Source organism: Ammodytes marinus (genome assembly GCF_949987685.1).
Source record: "Ammodytes marinus genome assembly, chromosome: 20".
NCBI lineage: Eukaryota > Metazoa > Chordata > Actinopteri > Uranoscopiformes > Ammodytidae > Ammodytes > Ammodytes marinus.
The window spans coordinates 13,956,215-13,972,991 of NC_137224.1; the positions used below are offsets into that span (position 1 = coordinate 13,956,215).

At 44.3% G+C, this 16,777-nt stretch overlaps 1 protein-coding gene across 1 annotated transcript in view; it reads left to right on the forward strand.

Annotated features, from left to right (window-relative positions):
- raraa (retinoic acid receptor, alpha a) overlaps positions 1 to 16,777 on the forward strand; it is a 145,471-nt gene that overhangs the window by 1,117 nt on the left and 127,577 nt on the right. The window lies entirely within an intron of this gene.

Consider the following 16,777-nt stretch of genomic DNA (forward strand, 5'->3'; position numbering starts at 1 on the left):
GAGAGAGAGAGAGAGAGAGAGAGAGAGAGAGAGAGAGAGAGAGAGAGAGAGAGAGAGAGAGAGAGAGAGAGAGAGAGAGAGAGAGAGAGAGAGAGATGCCCTTTCATGTGAAGACCTGTGACATTCAGAGCAAGATGCATTAGAGGCCAAGTCACTCAGAGTGGGGAAATTTGGTGTGTCGGGGAAGGTTTTCCCGACCTGTCACCTCCACTCTCTCGGTGTGATTCACAGTCGAATGTGCTGTGCCCTCCCCGTAATTGGGGAGGCTCGGGCTAAGCAACGCAAGATTGTTTACCTGACCACTGAACTGTCACATAACCTAATGATAATTTTCATCATAACCTTCAGAGGTTTGATGATGTAACCGTTTTAATCTGCTCTCCACCCCGCTATCTTCCATAGGATACCCCATCACTGAATTATTAAAAAAATAATTCCTGTGAATGTGCTTATCTGATAGGTTTGATGTTGGCATTCAAAAGTATATTTCATACTATTAACTCTTTGTTTCTTTAAGGTTTGTAGAAATGAGAATTTAAAGCACCTCGTCATGTCACACTTCTCACACTTCCCTCCTCAGAGCAGGAATGGAAAATGTTGCATTGTTTCTTGCAAAAATAAAGAGCTAGCTAACTAAAACTAAATAACCTAAACATCACATATTAGTTTAAAAAATGTTTTATACTGCCTAGTGTTGTACTTCTAAAAATGCAGTGTTTTTTGTTAGCGTGGTACAAAGGCGAGAGTTTCTTTTCCCTTGTAATGGCATCGCTCTGTGACAGGGCGTCAATGGTAAGTTCTTCGTGCCAGTTAAAGGTTAAAGGCCTTGCTTGCACACCTCGGTTTCACATGCTGCTGTATGTCTCATCATCGTTGAGGCAGTGGCACAACGCCACTCACTCTGTCCTCTTTGCACCTCCCCTCACCTTGTCCCTCTCCTGCCTCTTCAGATTGTAAAGTCAAGTCTGTGAATGACACTGGAAATGAATTTCTTCCAATAAACAGTATAGTAGTAATGAGTCAGTATCTCTTTACTCTGTTAGGGTTGTTTGTCAAATTCTCATCACCTGTGGAACAAATGAGGAGTTACTGAAGGTTTGTCAGATTGACACATGTTTGTTCAGGTTATATTGGGTGTTGCCCAAATTCCATTTTCCTTTTACTCTTCTGTGGAACGATGGTGTAAAACTAGCATATGTGGAATTTAGAAATGACGAGTGACCTCTTTCAAATGCTGCATGTGTGGCAAGTTATATAGAGCGGCCGCAGTGTGTCTCTCCGTCCTCGTGTTACCATCAGGTGTTATACATGGTGTAATCCATACAAGCTCAGTAGGTCAACGTATCAGTGAATCATGCAATTTGTTCTGATCTCAGTCACAAGATAGATAGCATCCTTCCCACGTAACACACACACACAGCCAATAGTAGGAGGTGGAAATGCAGATTTAGCAAAGAAGTGACGGAGGAAATATTTTGAGACCTTTCCTGATATGCTCTTTCTTGGCAGACTTTGGCAGTGCACCAAGCGTTCTCTGAAATAGCCCTCAGCGTGTCAGGTGGTTTTGGTTCTGGTTTGTAGTGGTACACACACACGCACGCACGCACGCACGCACGCACACACGCACGCACGCAAACACAGCACCCTACTCACCTGTTATTGACAAGCAAGGCTGACTCACCCGACTGTGGCTGTGCAGCACAAACTCATCATGCACTGACAGTTGAGGCCTGCTCCCCCACAATAGCAGGGCAACCCTGGAGATGTCATCCAGTGCTTGCCTAACGGTAAACACCTCTACCCAGTCCCACCCACACGCTGTCGGATTTTGACTGCTGGTTACTCTGTTTCTGGAGTCGGAAGTGAGAAACCGCAGTGCCTCGGAGTTAGGGTTTCATGTGTACATGTTGTACCAATTCACTGATGTTGCCATTAACAACAATTCATCCACGTCAGCAAATAACATTTAAAGGAGGACACAGTGATTCTGGATATCACTTCTTGTCAAAATGAGTGAATATCTCCTCACGATCAGTTTACAGAGCCTATGTAATAACACTGGATTTTTTTTTTAGAAAGCAAGCATTCTCCAGAATGGCTGACTCCACTTTTTTTTAATAGTGAAACAGTAAGTCCTGCAAATGAAGTCCAGTGTAGCAGCCTCACACACTAATAAAACTAGCCTTGACCTTAATGAGACAGGCCCGACTCTGTCAGAATAAGTAGAAATAAATTAGGATATTACAGCGGTTTGGCTGTTTTGCGCGATGACGTAGACATTGCCTCAGGGACTTGGGGCGAGTGTGGGAAAAGCAGGAGAAGAAGAAGAAGAAGGGTGGGAGCCGATAACCAGGAGAGTGCAGTCGAAGCCGAGTGGGATTTAATTTTTTTTTGTTGAAAGGGGGGAGTTCTGGATCCGCTGTGATGTTGGGGATGTGGGGAGCTCCACTCGGGCCGGCAGCAGTTAGACACAGCCCTCCTCTGGCATACTGATTCCATACAGAGCAATGGACTGCCCGGGCCCTACTTACTGGCCTTGCAAGGGTTAACTTCCCCTCGTTTACATGCCCGCCTTCCTTTATTCCTCTTTTCATGGCTTTGATGGTATTAAATAATCTTTACGTGTCAAAGTGCACAGCTCCCAGTGTTCACGTCGGAGAGAGCGAGCGAGAGCAATTAGGTCATAGTGGGTAGAATAACTTGGGTTTTTCATCCCAGCCCTTAAACTGGCAGGGTACCTCACTTTCGGCTTGCACTTGATATTCACCTCAAAACCCTCGGAGTGAGATTTTCAAAGAGGTCCAAGGCCAGTGGGGCTATCAAAGCGCTCCGAGAGAAAAAGTTTGTATCCCTCGTTTGTAAGTAAAGTCTCATGATAAAACGTCCCAGAATGGATCTTACAATTGTGATATTTTAGGTTCCTCACTCTCACTCACTATGTTAATTTGCCGGGAAGAATCAGGCCACGTTTGTCTCCTTTTTTTCCTAATGAGGCTGAGCTAAAGACCCATATAACCTATTATCCTGCTTATTGATTCAGAGTGGAGGCTTCAAGCTACAGATTGGTGTGGTAGACCTTGAAATCATGATCCACACTTTCATCTAGAGAATTGTACTGCTTTCTTTTTCTTCTAGTGCTTTTAAGACACACACACAGACACACACACACACACACACACGCACGTACAAACACACACACAAACACACACACACACACACACACACACACACACACACACACACACACACACACACACACACACACACACACACACATAGCAATAAATTGAAAGCCATGCCTTTCTGTTTGTGACATCACATGATCCGCGTTGTAAAGCTTTCTATAGCCCTGTTGTCCCGTGTTCTCCAGATTGCATTTCTACTGTTTGGCAATGGGGAAGGTTTTGGCCCGGTGTCACCCTGCCTGTTTCATGGCCCTATAGTCGTCACACAGGGTTTCCTACCATTTTCCACACTTGTTTTTTGTACCCTGTTTTTTTTTTTTTTTACTAAAGTGTCTCTGCTGCCCAGTCGGACAGTTTCCCCTGGCGTGACGGCTGACATTTCCAGTGAAAGAGCCCTATTGTTTGCTTCTTAATCTTCCCCCTCAGCCCTCCTCTCCATAAAACAATGGTATCAATTGCTTTGCACTGAGTACATCCACAGCTTTCGAGTGAGAGACAGACCGTCCTGGCCTGTTTGCTACTGACCAAGGCAAGCCAGGGCTGACCCTAGTCATCCCCTGACGAAGGCCCACGGATTCCTCTTCAAGGAATCTGCGCTAATATTATCTCTGTTAGCATGAGAACCTTGGTTGTGGGCTGCACTGCCACCTCGTAAACAGCACAAATAATGGCATGTGTATATTTATTTTCCCGGGGAGACAGTGGAGCAGTCCGATGGCTTCTACACACACCTCTCTCCCCAACCTTCTTAATGAATGGTCTCCATTCTATTTCCCTTCATTTTCCCCAGGACACCGCCATTAACTTTGACAGATGATATGTTCTTTCACTGAAACAGTGATCCTGGGCGCACTGTCACTGGAAATTGGATTCGCACACCCACCCCCCCACCCCTTTTTTAATGCTGCTTGCCTCTTTTTCTCCATCTCTCCTTTTCTCTCCGCCCTCCTTTTTTTCTGTTGCTCTCTCTCTTTCTCTCTGTCTGCACTGTGGGACATGCTGTTAATATTCCTTTTAGAGCCGCACTGTACAGCCAGAGCTGCCAAGTTAACCCTCTGCTGCCACAAGTCAGACAGCCCAGCCAGATAGCCGTGTGTGTGTCACTCGCACAGATGTCTAACCAGCGAATCTGCCCTTAAGTGCTCCTTGATTATACCCATGCTGCTCTGTGCCAAGTGTGTGTGTGTCTGCAGTCAGTTATGACATTGCGGGGATTTGTGTTTGGCTCTTGAGGCAAAACCTTCCATTTTCATATTTACTTTGTTGACATTGGTCTAATTTTAGTCTTCATTCTTTTTTTTCTTCCTTTTTTTCTTCCTTCTTTTTTTTTAGGTCACTTGAAACTTGGAGCAGCAGAATATAACAAAAATATACAGAGACACGACCCACTGGAATGGCTTTGGATTATGATTGCAACTAAGGATTGTTTTCCTTAGTTCATTATTTGTATGCTTTACAAAATGCCACAACATAGTGGAAATGCCCATCCCAGCTTTCCCATAGTCCAAGGTATGACGTCTTCAGAATATCTTGTTTTGGTTTCCGACCAACCATCCCAAAACCTAAAGATAATGAGTTTAATGAGAAGAAGCCAAAAGTGATTCAAGTTAGAGAAAGCTATAGCTGCAAGCTGAGGTGCTCACTCGCCAGAATAGTGACTCAAACGAATAAACAATTATCAAACCGAATCTGTTACAGGTTATACAACCAAATAATCTTTTAACACTGTGATGGGGTACTTATCATACCAACTTCTCTCATGTAATCTTTCTAATTAAGACACAAGAGGTCCTCCTGTGTCATTCCCATGACACGTGAGCAGCAGCCGTGTCCAGTTTTCAAAAGCACTGCACAACCCAAAGCATCTTAACACCCATTTCAGTGGAACAAATCCTCTCTATTGTGCCTCCTGTGTGGGCGTACGTGGCGGTTGACAGTGTATTACCCAGCTGCTCAGGTTGGAGCCCGCTTGCACATTAGCATTAGGAGTTTGCTGGTGCCACATTTATCAGTGTGAAGTGTGAACACCCCGGTGGAGAAATAACAAAGATGATACGTGATTTTGCTAGCTCCGACAGCTAGCTGCTTGTAAGTGGCTCGTAGCAATCGTTAGCTTGTGCCCGCCAAGTCCACGTATAGCCAGTGAGCCACTGCTGCTTATTCTGTCTCCATGGGGCTGTCATTACGATGCACAAGAGCCATCGCACCAAATCATTTGTCAATGCTGAAATGTAGCAGTACAGCACTGTTAGGTGGCAGGGATTCCTGTGCTTGCAGCTGGAGTTATGGACATCAAGCCAAAATTTCCCCTCAAAAGAGAGGATTACGGTCTAGTTAAAGGTGCACTATGCAGTTTCAGGGGTTTGTTTACCTTTGCACAGCGCCTAGTTAGTTTACAAAATGTATTTTCTCCAAATGTAATTCTTACTGTTGGATAACTTTATCATCATGAATCAAGCAGTTAATGTGAGGCACCTGGAACCAATCATAAGACTAGACTATGTTTGCAAAACAAACTGCGGGCCCTGCTTCTGTAAACAACAACCGTGAAACAGTAACTTTGAAAGTAGCTTTGTAACTTCAAACAGTGTTCCAGTCATCCAATTTTCATGTGAGGAAAGTGCATTTATTCAGTTATGAAAATATACCTTAGAAAATGTTCACTTCTCTGACACACCAAAAGTTACATAGTGCACCTACTTCAATGCTTATGTAGGTTTATGAAGCACGGATTAATCTTCTATGTCTTGTTCCTTTAAAACAGCCATGTACATTGTGTTGAACAGTGCATGCATTTTTACAGTGCATCTTCCCGGGAAGCTAGACCTCAGCCCACAGATGTTTGTCAGCGAGTAACCGCGACTCTTGGATGTAAATGATACTCGTTCATTCAGTGTGGCTGTGGGAGACACTATCAATAATGGCGGATCCTTTGATTGGTTTTGTACTTCATTTAGTGTCAACATAGTTTCCATTTTTCTTAGCTTTTTTCATTTTGCAGTAATAATTCTGTAATATGGCGCACCAGGCAGCATATGGCTGCCAGTTATGATCAACAGCCTCCGTAAAGAGGTGACTGGAATATGCAAATGTCTGCATGCTAATGGAATAGTAATGTAATGAAGTACGCTGTAGACGGCCAATAATGAGCTCCGGTTATTGAGTGTTGATGGCTTTTTCTCAGCCAGCCTTTGTTGTTTCACAAGCTGCAGCTTCCTTGTTTGTTCTTCTTCATGGCCCACGTACGTACACACACACCATCACCCAAAACACATGTGCCTTCCAAATTTCACGTGCACACATAGACGCACGCTCACACAGACCTAGATACATGAACATTGCGTTAATGCATTTTCATTGATTCATGGCGTCGGACGAAAAGCATATTGATAAATACCTGGAGTACTTGCCCGCTGAAATTGTGAAACTAAATTGAGCAGAACTGAGACAGATGCGGCGCAGTAAATTAAACAAGCAATCTTCTCTGTTGGGTGACAGCACAATGGTGATAAGGGTTTCATGTGAGCTGCCCTGCATTATTTATGGCCGTTCTTTGGGCCGCCTGCAGTTGAATAAACCCACAGTCCATTGACTGAGCACATTACGGCGGGCAGTCTCCAAAGCAAGAGGGGGAGTTAAAAATGGCTTTATTTCCTCTCGAGGAGGTCCATTTTCATCTAAATGAAGGTGGAAGCCCCAAGCGTGTTGTTTCCTTGGCCCTGCTTGTGTGAAATGTGTTGCCTGCGTTCCAGCAGGCTTCTCTGCATCGCTCTGCTCCATGTTACTGGGTGATTTCTGCAGCACTTCTCATTTGTACACATCAGCTATTTACTTTTTAGTTTTTAGTCACTGCCTACTCAACTTGTTTCCCATCACATAGTGATGTATGTGTGGCCCCAGATATCATTTCATAACAAGCATCAGATTCTATATTTGTATTTTATACATAGATAGATAGATGGATAGATAGGTACTTTATTTATCCTCACAGGGAAGTTTGAGTTTGAGCAAAATGTTCCTACATAATTCATAAGATAAGATATGGTGACCCACTTTGCATAAAGAAAACACAGCCTGTATAACAGCTATCCTTTGATAATTTGGTATCATGAGATTGTTGCCTGCACTGTTTTGTATGGTAGTCATGGAGAAGGATCTAAACATTCTCTCCTCAATCACAACTTGAACAAGATACTGAAGTAGAAACTCAGCCCTTCAAGGATTTTCCACCTGCAAACCTGAAAAGTAACCTCTTTTTTTGATCCTTTTTTGTGGCTTTGCTTGCTAGCTCTGGCCGTCTTTTTGGAAAACCCTAATTGGAACTTCGGGCTACTGTTTATTTGTTCGTGGCTGCCTTCTTGCCTTGCAGTCGGCTCACGTGCGGCAAAATGCTGCGCGTTGAGGAACAGGTTCCAGTGCTTAAAGGAGCGCAGTGGATTATGATAAACAAAGGATCGGGAAAAGAGATTGAGCTTTATATAATCCATTGAAAAATGCCACGATGGCCTCAATCCCCATCCTGGAGATCAGCCTGGGTCATACCTAGTTATCCACAAGCTATGTTTTAATACAACAACAAAAAATCCAAAATCAATCTGGACGTCCTGCAGCACATGCATTTCTGCTTCTTTGCAACACATTTCCAGTAGCAAACATAGGCCTCCTGTGTCAATAGAGGAATTTCTGCCTCAATCAAGGACTGTAAGAGGGAGTAGGTGGTGGAGGAAGTACTCAAACACTTTACTTAAGTAAAAGTAAAAATAAACAGACCAAAATGTTCTCTAGTAATAGTAAAAGTACCGAAATAACCTTTCTACTTGAGTAAAAGTAAGAGACACTTGTGGTCTAGCTGGGCGGTAACATGTAATGCAACTTAGTAGAAATGTAGTGTAGTAGAAAGTGTAGATATTTTCTGTAAAATATAGTGGTGACAACAAGTCAAAAGTACCCGGAACTATATCTACTTTAGTAAAGTAAACACATGCTAAATGTACTCAAATGCAGTAACAAAGTACTTTTACTTTGTTACATTCCACCACTGTATGGAGTTGAATAGAAGATTGCACTGTTGACAGCACATACAAGTTCATTCCTGCACATTTTAACAAGCATGTTGTATTTAGCTAACACTTCCGCCAGACCCTAGAAACATATTTACATAGCGGAAGTAATCATTGGTACTCTGGCCTCTATATTGAATGAGACATCGCATGTGGTGTCTGTTGAATACCAGCTGTGCCACTGTGAATGTGGAGACGAGGTGCAAGAAGACTGTCAGTGACTAACTGTTCCTGGCCGATATATAGACCCTTTTACATTGCACATCACAGCAGGGAAAATCACTGGATTAATTAAAAACATTGACATGGCTGCATTCCATTTGGTATCGGCCAGTTGTAGCGACTGCTACTGGGCATGATCCTATGCCTTACTGGGGGAGACTTAAATTGACGACGGGCCTGTGGAAGTTGGAATGTGAAAAATGAGGGGAAAGCAGTTCGCAGAGCATTTGGAGCTGTGCCCGTTGTTACACCTATGCACATGTGAAACGGCTGCTCCTTTTCCTTGGCCGGCCTGCGGTTCCCCCAGAGTGTCAAGTCATTGTGTCGGGCTCAGCGTTTAATTGGTCACGTCTCAGTCAACCCTTAAACACACAGCCGAGCTATACAGCGGGAATGAGAGGAACGCCTTTCAAATGCTTTCTCTGTTCAGCTTGTTGCGTTGTTGCGGGTCATCTGCTCGTTAAAGTGACAAATTGAAAACAGGTGTGTGCATTGTTTCATCAAGCGAGCACCGAGTGAGCGCTCACAGGTTGTTGGAGGAGGGTCAAAGTGTTTATAGAAGTACATCTATCAAGGTCGGTGCGTTCACTCATAACTGAATTTAGACATAAAATAACAATTAATTTTTAATTTTTTTTCTGTTCCTCCCTACAACTGTCCTCCATTGGGACGGTAGCAATATGCTGCAAGGCTGCTGTGGCTTTGTTATTGTTAATTTTAATTCAGCTTGAAGTTGGTTTTGTGGATCTTTCCCTGGATTATATTAAGCCTCTTTTCCATTATTTTTTTTTGATTTGATTTAATAAAACCCCATCTTCTTCATGGATTCCTGCCCTCAGCTGTTGCTGTTGGTCAACATCCCTTTCCAATTTTCTCGGTGCCGGGCGAACATCTGTGATCGTGTGGGGCTGTCCAAATAGGCAACGCATCTTAAGATGAAGAAAGAGGCATGTGATTGTCAAATCGTAAATTGAAGGTTGAAGAAAAATTGAGCCATGCAGACAGCTCCTGTATTTAAATGCATGAAAATAAATAAATAAATAAATGTACAGACTTCAAGTGATTTCTTGGAAGCTTTTGTTCTTTTCCGAGTGCGTTGGATGTGTGGGACTAGAAAATGGGATGCCATCTCTAATTTGTGTTTTTGTTTGTGCGTGTTTCACTTCTAGCAGAAACACTGTGGATCCTCTCTGCCCATGCATAAGTTGTGAAGTGACTAACAAGAAGGCTATGTTTGCTTGTGAAATGAACTGTCCTCTTCTCTTTTGATGGATGTCTGTTGCGTGAGTGTGTCCTAATTGTCCCTTCTGCAGTCACACACACAACAGCACATTTCCATTCTGGGTTGGCCTCTGGGCCGGGGATACCCACTTTCCAACTCTGATCATACTTGTCCACAACACACCACAGGCAATGCAGAGCTGCTGTGCCACTTGAGAAGAGCCAGTGTTGAGGGCAAGTCCCCTGTTGAGGGTGGGGTGTTTTCTGATAAGTCTGTCTCAATCTTTTTTTTGTAATTTTCCTCCATGTGAAATGCCAGTGTGGCTGTGAGTTGTGCCTCCATCGAATCCCTAATTCCCATTACAGTGCTAAGATACCTAGCATGGTTTTCATCAGGACTTATGCCTCGTTTCCACCGAGTAGAGCGGGTCGGGTCGGAGCGGCTCAGAGCGGGACAGCTCACTTTTAAGAATCTCGGTGTTGTTTCCACCGCCGACCCTACCCTTAGGGCGGGGTTTATGACCCTACCCTTACTGGTGGGGCGGGGTTTAGGCTGGACTGCGATAGCCGCCGCCAGAATGTGGGTCAAACTATCGGGCTGTGGAACAACTGTGGTCAAGCCAGCGGTCTCTTGTTTTTGCATGGTCAAACCAGCCGCTTCTTTATTTATTCCCCCCGTGTTGTTGAGAGCACAGAGACGGCTCGGTGCAACTGACAGAGACAGTGAGCGAACAGCGCTGGCTGCGGCAGCTTCGTGACATCGTAGCAGTGGGACACAGTGTAGCCAACTGATTCATTTAATGACGAGGAAAAACATCACACAATAAACAGTGCTGTGCTCACATTTTCGCCAAAACACAAGACTCTTGCCGAGGTGACTACACATGGCGGAAATGATTCTTTCGGCCAATCAAATGACGGCAGTGTGTAGCTCCGCATTTTCGGCACCCTTTCAGGCGGCTGGTACCCCTACGGAGGAGTACTGAGATTTGGAGCGGCTCAGAGCGGTTAGGTGCGCTTAAACCATACCCTACCCAACTTTTGGTAAATTAAAAGCCAAACTACCCGGACCGAACCGCTCCGATCCGACCCGCTCTACTCGGTGGAAACGAGGCATTAGACCCCTCGACCACAGCAGCAGCCCCCTTCATCCTCCCAACCATGGTTTTTCCTATCAAATTAAACTTATTTTTTTAGCCTCTCGCATGAAGCATGAAATACAAGCTTTTTATATTGGCATTTGGCAGCTCTTTAAATTCTTGATCTTATCCAGGCTTGGCTCATTAAATCGTCACAATGATGTAATGATTGTGCGGCTGCTGCTGCTGTGTGTGTGTGCCAGCATGGCATGTTATTCTACTTATAGGGATTCCAATATTTGTCATCAACACAGGAGGGCATCTGGTCTGCCAGTAGTAAGGGCCCAGCCTTCATGTGGACTTTGACATCGAAATGTGGGCTGAATTCTTCAGAGACATGCGCTGCCTGGCTTCTCATTTAGCAAGCTTGCGTATGATACATGTTTGTAATCACCTATTGACCCCGTGAGGTCAACCCCTTTTGCCCTCCTCCTTCCCCGCTGTCGTCTCCCTGCCCCTGTTCCCTGTGAATAGCCCTTATCTGGCTCAGCAAGTAGGTTTTTTCTCCCCAACACTGCTCGTCCACCAATAGATACCAGGGAACACAACTAGCTCCTTGTTTGGAGTCAAGTGTGACATTTTTCCTTTTTATCTGTTATTTGGCCTTGTTGCCTCTGAAATACGTTAATGTTGTGAATGTGATTAGAAACGGGTGAGCCAGAAGTGATATTATTTTTCTATTTTTATTTCCTCCATGTTAGTTTTGACCCATGCACATCTAATATCACAGCCCCACAGTTGAGGACCATACTGAAGAAGAGATAAGTAAATAGAAGAAAAACCTTGAGCTTATCGAGGGAATAATCTTCTGGAAGAAATGGATCTGGTTGGAATAATACCAAGGACATGGAGGCTATAAATGTGTGTACACACACACACACACACACACACACACACACACACACACACACACACACACACACACACACACACACACACACACACACACACACACACACACACACACACACACACACACACACACACCTACACACACACACACACACACACACACACACACACACACACACACACACACACACACACTGAGTATCTATGCTGCTGGATGGGTTTTCTGTTCAGCGTCTTTCTCTTTTTCCACTGGCAGTGTAAAGAATCGCTGAGGAGCTTTTGTTCTTTTGAAAATCCAACTGATAGTGTCGCCGGCTGGCTCCCTGCCTCAGCTGGTTGGATTTAAAAGACGAAAAAAAGACGGGCCCGGCCCAGCGCTGCCCGCTTTGCACGCCCAGCACAGTGGCCCAGATTTTTCTACAATCCCCCCTTCACTGACAACAGCTCTTCTGTTTGGAGCCATTTCAAAAGGGAGAGCCAATGTCATTTTCAAGGGGGAACCCTGAGAGTTAAATAGTTTTTCACAGGTAGGAGAAACAATGCTGGCTTCACAATAATGGTAGCAGCATGATGCCAGGTTTTCTGGGCTCCGAGATAGGCCCTCACTCCATCCTCTTCTTCCCTCCCCATCTAAATGTTCCACGTGAGACTGATTGAGCCATTTCCTATTGCTAAGCTGCGTGAAGAGTGCTACTTTTATAATGAAAGAATACTGCTAAATCAAGGCTTGACAAATCTACTTTCTCCATGTCCCCATATTGAGGGTAGGCGGATTACGCTCTAATTTTAGTGCCACTTATCTCTTCAGCTGCTTTTAAGAATTAGTTCCAAATAACAGAAGAGTAAAAAAAGTGTGAAAAATGTGAGGGTTTTTGGGGGGGGGTTTGAGTTGGGAGGGGAGTTGGGCATTGTCAGGGAAGCCAGCCTGTGAAAAAGAGATTGTCTAGTGGCAGCGAGGGCCTTTACATAAGAGTTCAAATTTACATAAAACGAAGAAAGAAAAAAACGAATTTGTGACGGTTGTTGTTAAGCGGAAATCTTAGAGGAATTTTTCAATTGCCATCGTTCCCACCGCACAGTGTCTCAAGTGGCTTCATGTGATCACAAGGCCTGATGAAGTTTTTCGTCAACCCAGACCATAACAAATGTAACACTTTTTTTCACCTCGTGCTTCTCTCTCATTGTGTTCAGTTTTCCAGATGCTGGAACTTTTACCCAAACATAGATCCTGGTGGACACTTGTGATTGCAGCTGAACGTGTGATGAATGAACAGGTAGATAGAAAGCCACTGTGTGTTTGTTTTAGTGGTCTGGCTTTCTTTCTCATTTACTGCAAGTCAGCAGTACATTCATCTAGTCCAAACAAAATCACTTTTTTTTTGGACCTGCCCTAATGACACAGCAAAGAGCCTGATAGTTTCCAGCTCACATACATTTGGCTACTGTGACACGCCATCGATAGTAAACAGCCATCAATATCCCACTGGAGGCAGTTGCTTTTAAAACAATGGAGGACAAGGTGTTGGTGTGCATTCAGCACTTTTCAATAGCGTCAGTTTATTGATTCTCCTTCAAGGTCGGCATCAATTCCTCTCTAACCCCTTCTTTTCTGTTTTCTGACAGCGGAGGGCAGATATATGTTAACTTGCCGTTCATTTGTTTTGGGAGGGGGAGGGGTCCCATAATAATAATAATACAACAACAACAAAAACACCATGGCGATACCCACTCAGAAGAGGCCTTTTCGTTTGCGGGCAGTGTTAGGGTGTGATTATGTAATCCATCAGGGCATTACCATAGAAGGGGGTTGGGGTGACGAGGGGGTTTGGAAGGTAATAGTGGTTCTACTGATGATCATCGTCTAGCAACTGCCCAGGGGCAGGAATGTTTTGTGTGACGATGTGTCCGACAGGTGGCTAGGAGACGCTAATTGATTAATGATCAGGGTGATATATGAGCCCCCGCGGCCAGCCTAAACATAAAGGCCCAGAGCAGCGGTGTCGCCCTAAATCATTTCCAACCAGGCCAGTAAAACCCCAAAACAGTTCCCTCATTAGCATATGAAAGAGCAATCGGGAGGAAGACTGTGGCTTCCAAGCCCTTTTGTAGACCGCCTATTGTCAACATCCCGAGCCTGAATTAACCGGCTGGCATTTTATACCAGATGAATAATGACAACAAAGATGGTTTTATGATTAAGGGTCACTCAGCACTAATGAATGATTAACATCAGCACGATCTAGGCTCTTTGATATCGTTTGGAACCCCCCCCCCCCCCCCTCTTCTCTGGCAAAAGCAACACTCACCTACATGATTATATACACACAAAGAACGACTGCCTCCTGCACTGTATACAGTGTAAACTGCTGTTGTTCCCATAGTGGAATGGATGTGTGTTCATCATGTGTTACAGTAACTATAATACTTATGCTGGAGAGTGAGGTGATTTACACTTTTCTATACATGGATGTTTTTGCTGCATACATACATCATGGATCTGATGTGTTCTCCATTCAAGCAGTGTCAGGTTATTTTTGAATGATTGAACATTAGTGGAATCCTCCTGCCCCCAGATGATCATATTTTGCACTCGTTGTCCCATAAAACACTGTCATTGCCAGTGGTTTGTTCTCTGAACCTCTCTCGCTCTCTGTAATTCGGCCCTCTCTGAATCTCTTTCCGACGCTCCCACTCACTGTCTCCGGTTATTTACCATTCCACAGGGGGCCTTGCGTGACCCTCTTCATTGTTTTGTTTGGATGACTCTGAAGGACAATGGCAGTCTGGGGCCTTGGCCGGCACTCAGCGTGTGTGAATCTGCATCTTTCCATTGGGAGTGCTGTCCTCCAATGTCAAGAGAGGTTATGTGATCTATGTGTGACTGAAGGGGGTTTTCCACTGCTGGAGAGTCTCAAGGAAAGGGGCTTTATATTATATGAACACATGTGCGCGTGCACACGTAGCCGGTGACATTTTATCGAAGCGAGCAAGTTAAAACAACACACTGAGACTGTTTTAATGTGAGCTCATGACTTTCGCTGCAGGGCTGCCATTCCAAACTAAGCTCGCACTTGGAGACAGCTGCTCGTACCCACACATTTTTTCCACACATTTTTGTACTGAGCGGCAGAGGAGGGGTGCTCCTGTCACAATGAGTAAGTCCATGTCCCAGGGCCCATGTATGATTTCACTTGAGAGATTGACCGCTACCATCAAACGTCTTTAACCATCAGCTCTTAAGCAACCCAAATCCCAGTCCCAGATGTCGATGCTGGGCTGTACCATTGAACACTGACCCTACCGTATTAACGTTTCAGGCTTCTTTGCTTGGTGAGAAGTCCCTGAGCTATCGCGGCCTACTAGTTGCGGTAAATTGGGTTACATTTTAAAAGCAGATAGACTTGTCTGGCAGGACTCCAGCAGGGGGGGCCCCTTTTATTTGTGTGTGTGTGTGTGTGTGTGTGTGTGTGTGTGTGTGTGTGTGTGTGTGTGTGTGTGTGTGTGTGTGTGTGTGTGTGTGTGTGTGTGTGTGTGTGTGTGTGTGTGTGTGTGTGTGTGTGTGTGTGTGTGTGTGTGTGTGTGTGTGTGTGTGTGTGTGTGTGTGTGTGTGTGTGTGTGTGTGTGTGTGTGTGTGTGTGTGTGTGTGTGTGTGTGTGTGTGTGTGTGTGTGTGTGTGTGTGTGTGTGTGTGTGTGTGTGTGTGTGTGTGTGTGTGTGTGTGTGTGTGTGTGTGTATATAAGGTGAGTGTCTGCAGTTAGCCGCTTTCACCCATCAGCAAGGATAATGACGTGATTACCCCAGGCTACTCCTGTCCACTCCCATCAGCGTAGGTTTCAGGCTCGCACATACATGCCCACGGACACACACACACACACACACACACACACACACACACACACACACAAACACAAGAATGTGTGCGTAAACGCTGTCCTCATTTAATCCCAGCCACCCCTTCATCTAAATGAGGTTGTTCTTCATCTAGTGGACCAGTAAAAACATCCTATTCACATTCCCAAACAGGAAGTGAGGGCGTGCTATAGGACAGGAAGTGGAATTAGGAGTCATTGAGGCATGATGAGTTGGCTCACAGTATTAGTTTAGAGTTGTGACATGCATTTATTGTAACAAAATGCAGATGCAATATTTTATAGGTTGTTGTTATTATATCAAGCAAAATCGACTAGAAAAAAATAAATAAATATGGCCATGTTAAATAAATGACTGTTTACTAGTTTTGTAACCTTGGTAAACCCACACTGATACATTAAGGGACGTTATAATTAACAGCAATTCATGCCAGTGTAAAACAAGAGCCCGGAATAACACAATCAATCTTCTCCTTGTGAAACTTGATGATGTTTAATCATTTCTAGTCGCTGTTTTTCATTGACTTGACTCACAAAGAGATGTTTATTCAGATTGGTGGGACCTTTTGAAGCTCTGTAGGGTGTGGTGCAGGGTTGGATTAAATATAGTTTATTGTGTTTGAAGGTGTGTTAATGTATATTTTGTCTCCTAGCCTGCTAGTCAATGGGATAGACACCCCACCACTCACAAGGTTCAAAGTAATATTTGTTTCAAGGCTAATACAGGGATGGTCTGTATTTTGATTGGTGTTGATGAAGAACACATCCACACCCTGATGGGAGTGGGATTTGTGGTGTTAGCAGGAAGGTGAGCCTACAGCTGATGCTTGTCAGACACATCTGCTTTGCACAGAAACTGTTACACAGCTTGTGTGGCATTCATCTGGCATTCCTGTGAATTTTGGAATGTTGATATCTCGTCAATGTTGAATCGAGGTTTGCTTTGCACAGCAGCCGGTTGAAGTTGTGTGCAAAGCGTGTGCAAACATAATAAGTCTTTGATTTAAATATAAATTAATTACATATATATATTTATAGCATATTTTTGCTGTTTGACTGCCCTCAGGAACTTGTGAAGACAAAATGAGTTCGAGATATGATTTTTTTTTTGCTTGTAAAATGGCACAGAGGCTGTGTTGACCTGGAGGGAGGGGATTATTTTAGTGTGTCTGTGTTTGTGTGTGTGTGTGTGTGTGTGTGTGTGTTAGGAAAGATCTTACGTCAATGCA